This window comes from Rhinopithecus bieti, unplaced genomic scaffold (assembly GCF_001698545.2).
Source record: "Rhinopithecus bieti isolate Rb0 unplaced genomic scaffold, ASM169854v2 scaffold_12653, whole genome shotgun sequence".
Lineage (NCBI taxonomy): Eukaryota > Metazoa > Chordata > Mammalia > Primates > Cercopithecidae > Rhinopithecus > Rhinopithecus bieti.
The window spans coordinates 134,872-151,903 of record NW_016807437.1 but is presented as its reverse complement, the minus strand read 5'-3'; the positions used below and the strand labels follow the sequence as shown (position 1 = coordinate 151,903).

At 36.7% G+C, this 17,032-nt stretch overlaps 1 long non-coding RNA gene across 1 annotated transcript in view; it reads left to right on the top strand.

Moving 5' to 3' along the window:
• Positions 1 to 17,032, top strand: part of LOC108535729 (uncharacterized) — a 165,814-nt gene that overhangs the window by 96,011 nt on the left and 52,771 nt on the right. Inside the window, exons 2-3 of the long non-coding RNA XR_001887312.1 lie at positions 13,857 to 13,979; positions 15,016 to 15,178. This is a non-coding gene — a long non-coding RNA (uncharacterized LOC108535729). The remainder of the gene's footprint in view (positions 1 to 13,856; positions 13,980 to 15,015; positions 15,179 to 17,032) is intronic.

The window sequence follows — 17,032 nt, the reverse complement described above, 5'->3', positions numbered from 1 at the left end:
TAAAAAAAAAAAAAAAAAAAGAGGTAGTGCTTTCCCTTGCCTGATGACTGGACTGTGGAGAATTTCACTGATTCTCAAACTTCAGTGCCTAATTACTGGTTACAGCTAACATACCTACAATTGATGACTAAATATAAAAAAAAAGGTTTAGGTCTCTACTATTCATAGAAACCTTCAAATTTCCCAAACTCATCCTTTCCTTCAGGGTTAAATCTCCTTTTGCTTCTCAACTCCTAGAATCAGGCTCTTGCGCTTTCTTCTCTGCGGGAAAGGACCCTAGTCTTAAATAATAGAGCAGATGTCTCCTTTGGGTGACTGGCAACTTCTGTTTCTCACTTGCAATCCAAAAGCTAATAACAATGTCCGAAGGAGAGAACCTTGAGTTTTTGCCATATATAAGGGAAAAATATCTCTTACTCTTTTGCATTTTGCTCAATGACAAGAAGTGAATATTAAAAATTTAGTGCATTTTCCTACCAAAGTATTAATTCACTGTACTTGTTTTCGTGAAGACACATAGTATCATACTACACCATCTTCACCCTTCTCACCATTGCATTTCTGGACTGTGGAGTACATTGTAGGCATTAGCAAATACTTAGGTTGAATGTTGGGCTTTTCTTTAGACTGCTTTTATCTTGTACATAGACAAATCTGCAGTGAAGGAACAAGTCTGCATTTAGGAAGAAGCTACAGTTACAGATTTCCTATCTTTGATCATAGTTTAATATGTAAACATTCTTCATTTATAAATACTTCATCTATTTTTAGACAGTATAGAATTAATAACATTAAATACGATAGACAAAAACCCTTCCCTCATGGAATTTACATACAAGTGGGGCAGTCAGGACATAGTTACTAATCAGAATAAATAAATAAATTACATAGTATGACAGGTGGTGGTAAGTGCTACAGAGAAAACTAAAGCAGAGTTGAGGGAGATAAAATGAAAAAAAGGAAGCTGAATTCTTTTTGTTTTTTTTTTTGAGATAGATTCTCTGTCACCTAAGCACGAGTGCAGTGGTGCGATGTCGGCTGATTGCAACTTCTGCCTCCTGGGTTCAAGCGATTCTCCTGCCTCAGCCTCCTGAGTAGCTGGGATAACAGGTATACGACACCATGCCTGGCTATTTTTTTTTTTTTTTTTTTTTTTCAGTAGAGATAGGGTTTTGCCGTGTTGGCCAGGCTGTTCTCGGACTCCTGACTTTAAGTGATCCGTCCGCCTCCACCTCCCAAAGTGCTGGGATTACAGGCGTGAGCCACTGCGCCCGGCTGGAAGCTGAAATTTTTAAAGGAAGGCACAGGAGTACCTTAATTATTGGAAGGAAGTCATTTGAACGAAAATCTTCAGAAAGTGAGGGAATGAGCCATGTGTAAAATTTCTAGTTACAGGGAAAATAGAATACTGAGCCATGAGGCAGAAGCATGCCTGCTTGTTTGAAACGTAGAAAAGAGACCTGTTTGATTGGAACAGATGAATTGAAGAAGACAGCGATAGGAGGCCACAGTCAGAGGTTAAAGTGGGCTGGATTAGGTAGAGGCCTGCAGGTCAGATAAGGACACTGGCTTCTTATCTCAGTGAAACAATAAGCCATCATATGATTTGGGAAAAAGAGAGACATGATTTGATTTAAGTTTTAAAAGCGTCACTCTGGTTGCTCTGCTGAGAATACAGTGTTTGAGTTGAAAAGCAGGGCAGAAGCATGGGATCTGTTAGGAGGCTGCTGAAACAAGCCGAGTAATTGATGATGGCAGCTTGTACCTGGGGTGTATCTGAACAGGTTGTGAAAAATGGTAAAATCCTGGATCTGTTTTGAAAGTACAGCCAAGAGAAACCTAAAGCTTTAATAAACAAATTCAAGTGAATGTGTTCATACTCTCCTCTCACTGTTTTGCATTCTTAATTATACTTCCCCTGTATTTCTCAATGAAAGCATGAAAATAGAAATGACTGATTAAGGTGGGCCTGTGAATTAGCTGTTAAAATGCCTGTATCGAAGAGTTATGTGATATCCAAGTCAGTAATGGTTTACTCAGGAAGAATAGAAAGTTAAGCCTTTCACTGAATTCTTGGTTTGCTATACCATTTAAATATCACTGTGAGTTTTACAACATCGCAACACAAGCGTTAGTGGTGGATGAATGCTTGTGGAGCTGCAGCACAGCGTGAATTCTTCCTAACACCTATTGGGTTATATACTGCAGTATCCATAAAAGAATTCCAGCTAGTCCAGTCATTACTCTCGAGAATGAGAAAACACCTACTCCCCTTAAAATAATAATAAAAAACAGTGGGATACGAAGTCCTATTAAGAAGATCACATGGAGGACTTTGCTTTACTAATTTGCAGAAGAGAAAACATGCTTCAGTGAAATTTGTCAGAGGAACGCCACATGGAGCTTTTCCCCATATCATGAGAAATTAATAGACAAAGAAAACCAGAAGGCTCCCATTTTTGTTTTTTCATAGATTCAGAACTAGGCACTCATTTATTTTTGTAGTTTTCTCTTAATAGTCCAGTAGTTTCTGCTATGCAGTAATTTCATTAAAGCTTTGATCATACCACTAATATGAAATCAAGCTTTCTGCAAAGGCTTCATTGCCCTAAAGAGCCAGTAATTGGCCAAATGGCTTTTAGAGTTTTGCTTGGATTCATTGCAGTATAAGTAAAAATTAATTACCCCCACAGTTTCTACAATACCATAATATAAGGGTGTCAAAACTTGTCTTTCTAAATGGCATTTCTTAGTATCACACTGGATATAGGGTTGGCTATAAATGTGATTTGTGGAAACCATTAATGAAGTACTAGACCTAATTGACTTCTTTTAGCTTTATGACAACATAAAAATGTTCTGCACTAGTGACGATAATTCTTTTGACGTTCTCTGGTTGGAAATCCATAGCTGTATATTTTTCCAGTGAGGCAAGAATTCAAGTTTCTTAGAATTTGAAATGCAGCTGTACCTAAGGAACAATATAGCAGACATGACTATTTTGATTTTTATAATTATTACCATCATTATCTTTATCTTCTCTGCCTGCTGAGCTCTTGGTATATTTGTATCACTCTATTAAGCCTTGTTGTGTAAACTGTGCACCAGGAATGAAGCATAGCAAATGGTTAGTGCACACTATTGAATGTTTAACCACTGACAAAGCTGATCTACAACAAGAGCTTTAGCATCGGCAGGCCTGTGTTTTCTTCATAAATATGAATGATCTAAGACTCTAAGCAAGATTGATTACTCTACCTTTAACTCTTTGCTTTGGTTATTAATTCTATAGTGTCTGAAAATGGATAAAATATTTATAAATGAAGATTGTTTTTCATATTAAACTACGATCAAAATTAGATACTGTGTAACAGTCCTCTGTCTTTTGACCATTCTTTTCATGCTCTTTTAAAAAACATTGCTAATTAACCAGGCACGGTGGTATGTTTGTGTAGTCTAGCTACTTGGGAGGCTGAGGCGAGAGGTGGGAGGAATCACTTGAGCCCAGGAGTTTGAGGCTGTATTGCCCTATAATTGCTCCTGTGAATAGCCACTGTACTTCAGCCTTGGCAACATACTGACACCGCTTTTCTAAACACACACACACACACACACACACACACAGACACACACACTCCAGAGCAAAAGCACTGCTAACAAAAGCAGACCAGTTGTTTGTTGGTAGAGATGAAAAGGCAAAGCTATATTTAAAAGAAACACTGTGAAATTAGCAGTAAAATATGGTACTGGATTAAGTGACAACATAAACAGAGTCAAGTGGGGAGATATTTCCTGGTTTCGTTTGGGCTTTGTTTCTTCTCTACTTTTCCCATTCCTTGTACTTTTAGTCAAACTGTCAGTAATAAGATTCTTCCTCTTTCTGGTGCAGGTAATCTAGACTTGGGCAATCTGTATGGCAAACAGTAAGTGCCCACGTAATGGGCTTGTGATCTAAGCAAGTGTATTCATTCTCTACTGCTGCTGTAACAAATTACAGAAGTGTCACAGCTTGTGTTTAACATAAATTTAGCTACACAAAATTATTATTTTACAATTCCGTAGGTGACAAATCCAACATTAGTCTCATTCGGCTAAAATTAAGGTGTTCTCTTATGAAGACTAGGGGAGAATCTGTTTCCTTCTCATTCAGATCTCAACAGAAGTCCATTTCATCTGATTGTAACATTGAACTCTCTGTTCCCTTGCTGTCAGTTGAGAGCTGCCCTTAGCTCAACAGACCTCTTTCTAGTCTTTGCACATAGCACCCTGTAACTCAGAATGAGCAAAGGGACATCATATCTGTCTCATGCTGTCATCCCTTTGATCCACTTACTTATCTTCCTCTTCTACTTTTAGAGCTCATTTGATTTATATTGGGCCCACTCAGGTAATTCAGGTTAATTTCCCCATATTATAGTCCTATATCTGCAAAGTCCTCTTTGCTCTGCAGAGTAACAGATTCATAAATTCTGGTGATTCAGATATATTTGGTGGGACAGTATTCTGCCTTCCACTGTAAGATAATGAGTACCATACCATTCCCAAGAATTGATGTTCATCTGCTAGTCTTAAGAAGCTACTGGAGCTGCTGGTGGCTATTTTTCCAAGCTTCACAGAGAGCCATTCTGCATAGAGAATGAAGCCAACACCAAGAAAAGTGATGCCAGGAGAGAGAGATGGAGAGACGGAGAGGCCCTGGTAGGTTTTGAGCAATTAGATCCAGTTTTGCCTATACCCTGAATTTCCAAATATAGAAAACAAACAAAACCCCTTCATTATTCAGATCGTTGGACTTATGTTTTTATCTCTTATAAATAAATTTACAAATTGTTAGGTAAAAGTCTTGCAAGTAAGAGTATCTGAAACACAGAACTGGCTGAATTGAGCTGGGATTATGAACAATGAGGATGCCATCCTGCTGCTCTCAGTTTGGAAACTTCTTTGCTTCTTTGGATTAACAGTCATCTGTCATATTTTGAAATTAGACTTATAGAGACCAGAGATCTGAAGTATATGTTACAAAAACCTCAAGTTGCTAGCATGTTTTGGCAAATTCGTGAAAGTTTGGGTAAGTTCCACTAAGAAATAAACAAGCTTTAGTACAATTGAGCCACTTCAAAGAAGAGTGAAGAAGTGGCCTGGTGCAGTGGCTCACACCTGTAATCCCAGCACTTTGGGAGGCTCAGGCAGGCAGATTACTTGAGGCCAGGAATTCCAGACCAGCCTGGCCAACATGGAGAAACTGCATCTCTATTAAAAATAGAAAAATTAGCCAGATGTGGTGTGGTGGTGCACTTCTGTAGTCCCAGCTACTTAGGAGGCGGAGGCATGAGAATCGCTTAAACCTGGGAGGAGGAGGCTACACTGAGCCAAGATCATGCCAGTGCACTCAAGCCTGGGTGACAGAACAAGACTGTCTCAAAACAAACAAACAAACAAACAAACAAACAAACAAACAGAGTGATGAAGCATTTAACTTTATAAAGAGAAGCCTTATCTGCAAGTGATCAGTGATTTCAGACTACTGCAGGTCATATATCACAAGCCCCCCAAAATTCACAAAATTTAAATTCTCTCTAGCACTCAGAAGCTGATGCAAATAATTAAAAGATGGAAACCACAATAGGAAATAAGAACGGGACTCAGAAAGAGCCAAATAAATTAAAGAATCTTTCACAAAGACTTCTGCTCCTACCTTCTGTGTACTCATTGCATGGTACAGTTTATAATCACCCTCATGATAAAGCACCATTCTAGGATGCAATTTGCAACAAAGGAGCAGATTGTGTCTGCCTCAACACAGGAACATTTTGTGGAAAGTCAAGATAGAAGTAGTTATCCTAAAACCTAGGATTATGAGCAGAAGGTTATGGCTTCTTGCTAAGGTCAGGATCCTCCAAGATTTATGGTTTTAATTATTAGCCAATGTCATTGCAAGAAATTCAATAGACTGATGGGCTGACATGCTTTTAATAGAGTCAGAATACAGAGAAATCCTTATTTGGGAGAACAAGAGCCTATGAAAGTTCAACATATAAGGTATATAAGGTAATTCCTAGGGCCCCATAGTCATGGCACTGACAGGGAACAGAGCAACCCCCCTCCCTAGATGACCACTGCTGGAAATTCAGAGGGTGCAAAAAATAAACCAAAAGCTCTTGTAAGCCACTGAGATTTTCAGGTTATCTGTTACCATATAACAACCTACCACCACTTGATATACTCTTTCATAATTTCCCTTTACTTTTGATTTCCAGATATCATTTAATCATAGGTTGATGCTCTTGGAAGAGAAATATCTGTTCTTTACTATTCAGGATGAAACAATTTTATTCTCATTTCCATATTTCCGTGTGGAGAACTGTCATTAGAGTAAAACATACCTGGTTTTTCTGTCTCCTCAATCATGGGCTTCCTCCATGGGCAGAAGAACCAACTTATGAAAATGAGATTGATTGAAGAAACTGAGCATGCGGGGCTCGTCTTCTTCCCTCTGTTCTCTATAGGATGTTTTTGATTTTGGAGAACATCTGTTTCGGTTGGTTCTTGGACATATGGTAAGCTGAAAACAAGCCCTGTACCTGCTAGGGAAGGCCTGCTGCTGTCTGCCCCACCCTGGGACTCTGAATAATTCTGATTAATTCAGGAGAGAAGTAAGAGCAAGTCCTTGACTCAGGGCTAAAGCTACATTTCCTATTTTGATTTTAATTAGCAATGTTTATTTTGAAATCTGTCTGACTCCTTTGTCTATCTTTCAGCTGAGCTCAAACTCAGGAGGGGAAAAATAAATTACACACATAAGTGATGCTAGGACTTCTGTTTGATGCAGTAATGGATGAGAGTTGGTGTTGTCACCCTTTAGTTGCTATTTCTTTTTGTGAGTGATAGTTTATTTTTATAAGCAGTAATATTCTATATTTATAGGAAGGAATGCACATAGATGCTTGGCAGCTTAAGGTGGAATGTAGTGAGGAAACATGGGTTTTTGTAAACTCAGCATTTCTTTTGTGGGGAATCTGATAAACCCCATTCCATAAGTATAATGAGATTGTCAGTTAATGTTATATGTCCTCTCCCCTCACCAGGCATGGATCCTAAGATTGGCCAGAGATACTGTTCTGTGTCTTTGGCAATAGTGATTAGTCCAAAATGTGAGCACTGGCCCAGGCAGACTGATAATAATTATAAAATAAACATCTATTTCCTTTTGTTAATATAAATAATGGAAATTAAGAACTACTGATGACCATCTTCAGTAGCTGCATAAATGAAATCCATCTGTAGTCAGAGCAAAGAATTCGAACACAGAGAGTGAAGTAGAGCTTAAAAATGGAGAAAGAGGGGGCATGGTGGCTCATGCCTGTAATTCCAGTACTTTGGGAAGCCGAGGTGGGAGGATCACTTGAGCCCAGGAGTTTGAAAACAGCCTGGGTAATGTAGTGAGACCCTGTTTCTGCAACTTTTTTTTTTTTTTTTTTTTTTAAATTAGCCAGGCATAGTAGCATGTACTTATAGTACCAGCTACTCAGGAGGCTGAGGTGGGAGGATTGCTTGCGCCCAGGAGGTTGAGGTTGCAATGATTTGCAATTGTACCACTGCACTCCAGCCTGGGCGACAGACTGAGACCCTATCCCAAAAAAACAAGAAAAAAAAAAAAAAAAAAAAAAAACAATAAAGAGAAGGAGCTCCTGTAAGTCACTTTTGAACTCTAGTCTCCAGCAGGCTTTTCTGAAGCCAGCTTCCCCTATGTCTCAGCTAAACAATACCATACATTATTTTTTTAATAAGATGGTCTGAATATCTGTCATTTGCCACTGAATAAGTTTTGATTAATACAGAAAGTTATAAATGGTGACCCTAAAACCCTGTGATTGTAAGAATGTCTAGGATCATTTTATTGTTTTCTGTTTATAACTTGTATGTGGGAAGAAGTACAGTGATGAGAAAAATTCACCTTAAAGTAGCATTAAGTTAATTAGGTCAAGAAAATCCATAGACAATAAGAAAAGTAGTATAGAAAAAGATTTCCTTGATATTTGATCTAGATGGTAGTGGAATTTATCCAGGTTGGCAAGAAAAATTGTCACTGGGAAAGCCTACATATGAAAAAAAAGCATAAAGAGACATGAGAAGATTAGAGTTGTTGGTTAGTGGTCCTGAAAGGAAGAATAAGATTTGCGGGAGACACCAGGAAGAGCATACCTGAGGGTTAAATTCAGAAAATATGTTTACTGGAAAGATAAATGTGAAAAAATGGATCAGAAGTTCAAGTAACAGTTATATCTGTGGTGATGAGAGGTTGGCTAAGAAAGGAATGGTAAAGAAAAAGAAGACAAGTGGCAAATAGCAGAATTATGAGTATATTTTATTCCTGAAATCTCTGTAAGCATTAAAAATTGATTTAATGTGTAATTTAAATTTTTTTTTTTTTGGTAATTTACTCATTGTATTTTGGAGTAAAGATGTTAATTATTTACTGCCTGAGTAAAACAATTAAAATTCTGCTACTGGAACAGGTTCTTTTCATGTTGGACATGAATTATCACATTTTGTGTGCACTTGCAAGGCTCAAAGGATTTGCCAAAAGGAGACCTGCATATTTCTCTTATTTTCTTCTTTTGGGCAAAAATCAAAGATCATTCTTCTGAGCTTTTTTTTTTTTTCTTTTCCAGCTTAGCTTTACTATTAACATAGCAAAATCCTACCTTGTAGAATCTTTATTATATATTATTTGGTTATAATTTCTTTACTTTTTTGTATGTTAGAGTTTTTTGGCCTATTTCAGTTTATTCTGGTATTTTATATCCATTGAAGGGGCTGAGAAATTCATATTATTGAGGTAGCCATCAAAATGAGCTGTTCAATAGAATATTGACTTGACTTTTATTGTACACTAAAACACATCATGACACCTGTGTAAATCATCACAACATATTCTTTGATCGGTGAAAAGCAACAGTTATTGTTTTAAATGGATTCGCTGTCCATTTAATAGTCTTAAAAACCTCTGTTAGTATCAGATGTTAAATTAAGAGAGTACATTAACTCTCACTCCCCCGAGTGAAGTGTGGTGCAGATTTAGTCAAAGCTTGATCTGATGCCTTGGTCAAACAACCAGATCCAAGCAATACCAAACAAAATTGGATCATATATGTTTACAAAATATCTAATAAATATTAAAACCTAATGTTTCGGTATCAGACCAAACCTGAGTTTAAAGTATGACTTCCCATTATCAGCTGTATAATCTCAGACAAGTTACTTTGAGACACAGCTTCTTCATAAAATATAAGTAATACCTGTTTTCATATGGTTGTCTCAGAATTTAATGAGGCAATATAGGTCAGGCACTTTATACAGTTTCTGGTACTTTGAAAATGTCAGTAGTAATGATGATGATGGCAACAATGATAAAGGCATTATTACATAGGATCCAGGAAACGAGTCTTTGGTTTAGCACAGCAAGCTCATGCTATGCCTAGGAAAATTGCTTAATGATTATGTATTGCTTAAATGTTTATGGTAAACATTCTCTTCTAGTTTTATCCTAATGAAGCTGTACTGAAATCTTTTTCAAGTCAATTATTAGAAATAGTTTGTGGATATAAATTAAAATAAACAACAGGTATTGTCATTGTTCCCCAGTGGGAAGGGAAATAGGGCCTCATGCAACCACAAATTCCTGGAACTGTAGCCTCTTCAAATCTCTCTTGGGGGCTCAAAGCCTTGTGTGCGGGAGCTTCTTACAGTAACAAAAGCCATCTTCCATGTCCTTCCATAGTCTTACACCTATACTATTGCAAAGGTGTGCATCCTTGACTCCTGATTCTACTATGAGAGTCATGTAGAATTAATGTTGATGCTGCCATTAGATCTTGTCTACTTTTTGCGACATGTTATTTGCCCCTTTAGGCCCCAGATCTGAAATCACAATTCACTATTCCCTTGGGTTCTTAGTTTCATACAGAAGTTTCTGTGCATTTTTTCTTTCCTCAGGGCCTGGTGCAGTGCTTGACACATACTAGAGTGCTCATTGCATATGCACTGAATTAGCCCAACTTTTATTTTACTTACTCTTTGTTATAACCTTTACTCTAAATGTTCTTGGATGTTTCTGAAGCGAGATAGGCCTATTTTGAGTACAGTTGCTCTCTGACATTTTCAAAGATCCTTCTTTTCCTGCAGTTCCATGTGTCCTCAGTTATTGAGCTAGAAACATGGGTTTCTCCACCACACTAAATTCTTCCCTCACTTTTGTATATCAAGTTATTAATCAGGAAAAGTTCACTTTATGGAAGGCATATACTTCTCTGCCACATTGATATTGGGCTTGGTCATGTTACTTGCTTTGTTCAATGACATGTTAGAAAATGAAACATGGATGGGAACTTTCAAGGCTGGGCTTGCTGTCTTGAGTTCCTGATCTTTGCCATGAGAAGAAGTGACTCAGGTCACTGCTTGTCAAGTGAAGATGACAGACACATGGAGCCGATCTGGACTCAATTCACAGCTTGGAAACAAGCCCTCTATGTTCAGTTTAGAACAACCAAACTCCAGCTGACCTGTAGACTTGTGCATAAGAAATAAACGTGCCGTTATTCTATGTTAGCATGTTTCAGGGGTAATTCATTATGCTACATTATTGTAGCAATAACTGACTAGTCTATTTCATCTATGGAATTGAAAGGAATTTTGGAATTATTGGTTAATCTGAGGAATGACTGAGGAAAGGAAAAGTTTTAGTATATTTTTTATTATTAAACTTATCGGATTCTTATGCATGTATAAATATACAGGCCTACCATGTTGCCCCTTTGAAATATGATTTCACAATGTCTGAATTTATATGGCACTTATTTTAGGTTCATGCTCTGTAATGTGTGGTGTGGCAATGAATTACGCATTTACTACCTAACTTTTAGTGGTTTCACAATTAAGGGTAGAATTATATTATTCAACAGTCACATGAAGTTACTGTGAGCCACTTATTGCACACAATTGCCTATTTTTTAAATAAACATGTTCTTGGTTTACATCAGACCATGTTAAATTATGTACTGAGGTGAGTTTGTTATTACTGTTTTCACTGCATACACAATCTCCCATTTTGTGAATATGTAGAATACCACAGGTAGATTCTCTTTGCTCTTCTGTCCTCAGACTTGGAACTTTCTTCCTTCATGTGGACTACACAGTGCCACCATTTTCACAGAGGTGGGGGATGTCATTTTTTTTAAGTTATAACTAGGAATATCTATTAGTTCTTTTGAGTTGTACACGCTGGAGAAATTCTTCCAGTTATTTTGAGGACTGTCTTTTCCAGGGTGTTGACTAACACTTGTTTCTGAGTCTAATTTTGAGGATAATATTCTTTTTCCATTGAGGCAATTGCAGACTTGGGGGTGAGCAAGTCTTTCTTTCCCATTTACAATCTTCCTCCTTTGAGCATGTTGGAACTACTGTAATAAGTTGTGTAAAAGTATTTGAAATTGTATGAAATCTTTACTGAAGACATGTCAGTTTCAAAGAGGTTTAGAATATGGCATTAAATAGTTGAAGTTATAGAAAACATAATCCTTCACCCAGCCTTTCATGGAGGAAATATTAAAGGAATTAATATCTTCACAAAATGTGTCTTCTCCTGATTGACCTCCAATTCTTTCTTTCTATTCTCCTCTCTTTAGTTTTTTGCATGACTGCAAATCTCCACACACTTTTTTTTTTTTTTAATTTATTTGACATTCTGGGATATGTGTACAGGACATGCAGGTTGTTCTATAGGTAAGCTTGTGCCATGGCAGTTTGCTGCGCTTCTCAACCTATCACCTAGGTATTAAGCCCCACATGCATTAGCTATTTATCCTGATGCTCTCCCTCCCCAACTCCTCTGACAGGCCCCACTGTGCATTGTTCCCCTCCCTGTGTCCATGGGTTCCCATTGTTCAGCTCCCACTTATAAGTGAGAACATGCATCCACCCACTTCTTTAGGGAGGGTTTTAGTTCCCTCCCAATACCTACTCTTTTCCCTATGTTTTCTTTTTTTTCAAATTTAAGTTGCTCAATCTAAAATGTTTTCCTTGGATTCCCACCTGTTGTGGGTGATGCTCATTAACCCAAGACCTGAGAAATTCAAAAGTGAGAAATCACCTGAAAGAAATGAAAAAGAATAGTTGAGAGAGAGTCTGTTATTTTTCATCTCTGCTGGATAGATAAGTGGGGTGGGATGGAGAAGATGAAAATTGGTTGGTATAAAGAGAAGTTATTTGTAGAAACAAAGTGGTAAGAATGTTCATAGACATCAAACTCTTCAACAATGTGAGAGAAGCTTTAGTTTCTAAAGGTCAGTAGAGTAGACCATTTTTTGTTTTATTTATTATTTTTGGGCCTGACATTTATTCAACCAGTTTTTAATGGAAAATTCCCCATTGTCAAGCACTGTGTTATGTATTCGAACTATAAAAGTCATTGTATTTGGGCTGCAGAAGTCATCATGACAGACATAGTTCCTACTCTGTGGATTTACAAATCATAGATTTTGAGGCTTATCTATGCTCAGACATGAGAAGACTTTCATTTTGTATCTGAACAATCAACTTGAAGCCAAAATATACATTTTATCTTATATTTGCTTCTTTGTTTTAGCACCCAGGCATTATAAATTCTACACATTTTGAAATATTAACACTTTTTTTATGGTAAAAGATCATTATTTCCAAATGATGGAGGTGTCAAAATACAGTCTCCAAGAAGAAGGATAGACACTTACATCTCAGATTACTAATCTGTTGCTAATCCGCTTTGAAATCTTGCATAAATTTCTATTTTGTCATCTCTAAAATACTGAAAGCAATGCTGAGTCATATTTCATTGGAAGTGGGAGGAAGGATGCCTAAATGATTATAAAGTGTTCTGTAGATAGATAATCATGTGTGTACCAGAGGTGATAATATTGTCCCATTAATCCTTCTTGTGACAAAGAAAATGCTGCTACTTAGGGAGATGACATGTGAGGGGAAAAACAGGAGGGGATAGGATGGAAACAAGATAAAAGAACAAGATTAGAAAAGTGAATTAACCTCTTTATCCAAAGGAAAATAAATTCCTTCCATGAAGGCCAACTGTGTTGACTCTACCTCACTTTAAATAAAGTGTGAAGAAAAATGCCTTACATGGACACATGCATTTTCAATTTATGTCAGTTTTACCTGTATTTTTTGGTATGAGAACTCAGTGTTTCATTTAAGCAATATTTAGACTTTTAATTCAAATAGTCCTTTCATGCTAATTTATATGCATTTACATAGGAATTTTAAAGGTAAAGGCAGTACTCTTATATTTCAATATTTGGAAAGGAAACTTCTGTCTAATGCCTCATTTAAGATTCAGTGGAACCTTTCTTGCTTCAGTAATTTTCCTATTAAATTACAACTATTAGTTCTAGTTCCTCACCCTAAAGGAAACTAATAAAATCACCCAAATTAATGAAGTTGTTTCCAACAGCAAACTCCTCGTTATGGGGGTACTTCTAATTACTGTTAAAATGAACTGGAACGGAATGTCTCCAGAATGGGATGTCCCAGAGCTATAAACCAAAACTGTAAACAGCTGTGCAACTCCTAATCTATTCCTTTCACCTTTGCAATTGCAGCACAATATCAACTAATTTTTTAAATGTTGGTAGACAGGGACAAGAATGGATTTGGAAACAAAACAGCAAACACTGATAAGAATCTTCTTATGTTATTATAACAAAGGCATATTGGTTATAGTTTGTTTTGCATATAGGATTTATCCTCTCTCCTAGATGTTATCTTATTTACTCACACACTTATGTCTCTCTGCATTAATTATCAAGTTTAGGTAGTTCTTCAGTCAAGACTACATTGAATAAGGATGGTGATGCAGCTTGTACAGCAGAAAACACTGTTGGTGCTGAAATAGTTTGTACAAGAGAATGACTATAGATCATTTAATTAAGGTGTGTATTGCTTTCCAATTTAATTTTATGCCTAAATCAATAGAAAGCTGAACTTCTATCTGAATCAGAACGTAGACACTCTGTAGATAAACAATAAAGCATACTGCTTTTGTTGACTCTAATTTGTTCTTAGTATGGATTTAAAAACAGAAATGCATGCATCAATTTAGCTGATAAATTCAAATAACTGTAGAAATGAAATACACAGAAAACAGAAACGTGTAAAGCCTTGAAGAAGAAGCTATTATAGAGGAAGTTAGAAGAATCATAGTAGATTTGGAGACTGTGTAAAGGCAATCTTAAAATTCAGCCTCTGCTTTCTCCCAAGTAAAAGGAAAAGAAAATGACAGTGTGAATAATAACATTATTGATCAATAGTATTGTTTTTACATTTATTGTTTATAAATTACACAAATATATGAATTACATATAAAAACACCAGACTGATGGAAAGGAGATATGGCTTCTAGCTCTGGCTAGAAGAGGTTTCTCTTGCCTGAGAAGGATTGTGTATCTGATTCAACCCACTAACCTTGTTGAGTCTGTTTCTTTAACTATAAAACAGACATAGTAAAATGAATATATGATCTTCATGGTCTCCTCTAGGTCTCCTTGTCCCTCATGCTACTCTGTGACTTGGGGACACTCATAGTGTACACAGGGGCCATTTGTGGAATAAGCAGCATTCAAGATCCATGAAATAATTTTTATTCCATTTGTAAAAATCAGCAAGAAGATAGATGCATAATTATTTCAGTGTGAGGAATGTATGCTTTTATTTAATGATAAAAATGGCTAAACAATATGGTAGGTTTGTATTGTTTCAGTCTTGCTCAGCTGGACCTATTTTCTGACAGCTCCCTTTCCAGAACGTTTCTGGTCAGTGTGGGCCACTGGACATTTTGGGAGAGGTTTGGCAGGTGGAAGTGAAGCACCAGCCATAAGCTGCATTGAGACTTATCTGCTGGCTTACCTTGTTGGCATGGGCAGCAGCTGGACCAAGTTCCTTCAGCTCCTGCTGGATCTCCTCTTTCAGCTCCTCTGATTTCTAGGCTGGGTCCATGGTTAGCAAGCAACATGATGAAGGATGCCAGCTTCCCGTGAAGATCAAACCATCATCGAAGTTGAAAACTTTGAGATCACAAGACACCAATAGACGTTCCAGTTCATCTTTGTGGACTCCAAGACATCCTCACAGAGTGAGTTATTTATTCCCTTACATAAGGTCTGTCTTTGCTTTCTTATTACCTTATATGTGTACTTCAGACTCCTCCATCAAATATAGATGTATGAGCCTCGCAGGCACTATGTTACCAGCTTCCATAATTACATAAGGTCAAATCTCTCTTTAAATCTATAGATATATACACATATATACAGACAGATATATAGATATATAAATATGTATATAGGTAGGTAGATAGATCGATCAATCTGCTGCTGCTTTGGCTGATCTCTGTCTGATACAGATCTCAAAAGTTATTTTCCATGCTTCTTTGAGAAGTAATTTGATGTCCTTTAACATATTTAAAGAATAAACTGGATGGAATTGGCAGTTGTTGCACTTTAATTGTTCTCGTAAAATTTCTGGTGCAGTCATGTGAAAGAAAGAATAATCGCATTCCAAGTAGACCCATAATATAGAAATAGTGCCAATAGTGATCCTTGAAAAAGGGCCATATGAGTATATAACGTAATTCTTTCAGTAACTACTAAAGCTGTTCATAAAAAGGAGGAATTACCTTGCCCTGGAGGTGTTTAGTCAGTAGATTCGAAAGGACTGACAGTGAGGGTATGTTCCCTAATTTCATGTGTGTGTGTTTGTGTGTGTACACTCACATGTTTGGAAAATCTCCTTTGCTAGAGAATATTATTGCTCTTCCCCAACTGTCCCATCAGTTGAGAATCGCTACTCTAGTATGCCTTGAAACTCTTGTATGTAATCCATATAGTATATTAAGATCCAATTTATAGCTTCACTGAATATAGTTTTGGAATAGGTACATATTTATTTGATACTGAATTTGTACTCTGGAAAACAAGCCTTTATTTTGTTGCAAATCATTATAATGTGTTGAAAAACAAAACATACAAAAAGGAGGAGAAGTTTACCATGGATTTTAAACCATGTTTAAAAATATGCATCGAAAGAGCATAACAGAAAGCAATATTTGAAAATACAGGACATTACAAAAATGCATATATTGGCCTTTGTAGTTAGAATTTGGAGTATATATGACCAAGGTGAAACCTAGAAATTTATTTTTATTTCTAGGTTTCAAATTTTTCTCCCTTCTGTCAATGGTCAAAATACTCCTTTTCTGAACATGAAATTGTTAACACTTCGCTCCCTAAATAATTTATTTGACAGAGCTGTGCTCATCTCTCTGCGCCCCACAAATCACCCTGGCTTCTTTGCATCATCACTGGTCATTCCTTTCCAATTAGTCCCTATGCTTGACATTTAGGGACAATAAAATTGAGAATGCTTGTTCGTGACTTGAACACACACTGTTTTCCCATCTTTCTTGCTGATAAATGTCTGTTTTAAATTTCATAGTCTATATGAAGGACAACTAAATATTGAAGGGATTTATTTGTGTGTGTGTATATGAGAAGAGAGGTGTGTTTCTAGATTTTAAAAATTTGGGTGTTAACCTTGAATGGGACAACACATAGAAAGCTCAAAAGGAACAGTATTAAGACTTCCCGTCCAGAGATTTATTACAAGTGCTAAGATTACATATGTTACCCTGAACTTATTTCTATGTTTAGGACACATGATACTATCCTATATGCTATATTCTGTTCTTATTCATTGCTAGGATTGCTTAATTTTACAGTTCGTATTGTCATTATGTATATACTTAAATTTTTATTATTTTGAGAGTAATTTATATGCTCTTTGAGCAGTTATGGCATGGTCAGAATTCTTTATCCATAGCACAGGTATCTGTAAGTTCAAAGTTATCTTTTTGTCTTTGATGTTTAGTCGCTGTTCTTTGAGCAACGGGGTGTGTAGTTTTTAGCAGAATGTCTGGGGGCCAAATGCA